This window comes from Balaenoptera ricei, chromosome 15 (genome assembly GCF_028023285.1).
Source record: "Balaenoptera ricei isolate mBalRic1 chromosome 15, mBalRic1.hap2, whole genome shotgun sequence".
Taxonomy (NCBI): Eukaryota; Metazoa; Chordata; class Mammalia; order Artiodactyla; family Balaenopteridae; genus Balaenoptera; species Balaenoptera ricei.
Window position 1 is genome coordinate 7031499 of NC_082653.1, and position 1289 is coordinate 7032787.

At 42.7% G+C, this 1289-nt stretch overlaps 1 non-coding gene across 1 annotated transcript; it reads left to right on the top strand.

The window, feature by feature from the left end:
- The first annotated feature begins 552 nt into the window (after positions 1 to 552).
- Positions 553 to 678, top strand: LOC132350062 (U6atac minor spliceosomal RNA). Its single transcript, XR_009497818.1, has one exon. It is a non-coding gene; the product is annotated as a U6atac minor spliceosomal RNA (small nuclear RNA).
- The last annotated feature ends 611 nt before the right edge of the window (positions 679 to 1289 follow it).

Here is a 1289-nt window from a genome sequence, read left to right on the forward strand (position 1 = left end):
TCTATCTAGTTTTGTATCTCTAGGTAACGGTGGTTCTGAAAAGAGTATTTCTTATTTTAAACAGGGAAGAGCTTTCCTGGAGTAAGTCAGAGAGAAGATTCCCGGCTACAGTTTATCTTCTCCCGAATTTCTTCTAGAATGTTCATTTGTTATATGAGCATCTGCTCCGTGACAGATAGTCTGCTAGACCTTGGGTGTGAGAGATGAATGAATAGATACCATCCTTACCAATGGGGAGCTCCATTCTAGGGCTGGCGACGCAAAAAAAAGCACATAAACACATACAACAATGAGGTCAAGGAATGAAGTTAGGACTGCTTAGCTGGGGTGCTCAGCAGAGTTCCCTGAGGGAAATGACATTTGAAGCAAGGCCTGAAAGATGAGCAAGAGTCCCCACAGGAAGATACAGGGAAAGTGACTCCAGGCAACAGGAGTAGCGTTTGGGGAGGATTAAAGCAAGAGAAAAGGACTGGCCTGATCTTGGGGCAGAGAGGAGGCCAATATGACAAGAGCAGGGACTGGCAAACTACTTCTGTAAAAAGCCAGATAACAGTGTTGTATGAAAGGAGAGAAGGTTAGCACTCCCCTTGACAAGGATGGAAGAGGCCCTGGGGCCTGACAACACGCATACAGTTAAGGCATTGCTACGTACTTCATGGCATCTAACCACTGTTTCGCTATGTATACGTATAGCTGATTCACTTTGTTATACAGGAGCAACTAATGCAACAATGTAAAGCAATTATACTCCAATAAAGATGTTAAAAAAAAATACTGTGTTAGAAGAAAATGTTAGGTGTATTTAGAGTTATGTAAAGCATATTGCATATTTAGTACATATCAGAATAAAATGGAGAAATTTTTTTAAAAGCCAGATAATAAATGTTCTAATCTTTATGGGCTGTGCAGCAGCCCTGTCTATCTCAACTACTCAACTCTGTAGTTGCAGAGCAAAAGCAGGCCTAGACAATACGTACTGTAAATGAATGGGGTGGCTGTGTGCCAATAAAACTTTATTTGCAAGAATGGTCAGTAGGCTGGATTTGGCCTTAGTTTGCCAATTCTTGGACAAGAAAGTGAGGAGTAAAAGGTAGTGTGGTTCAACATGAGGACACTGAGGAAGGTGATGGCCAGAGCATGCAGTGTCTCAGGTTTAGAGCCCCCATGATAGAATGGGCAGGTAAGTCCTGGTCAGGCCAACCTGGGATGAACTGTTTCCTGTCACTTACCAGCTTTGTGACCTCGGGAAAGTAGCAATAGCTTAGCCTCCCTCCATTTTCATATCATCA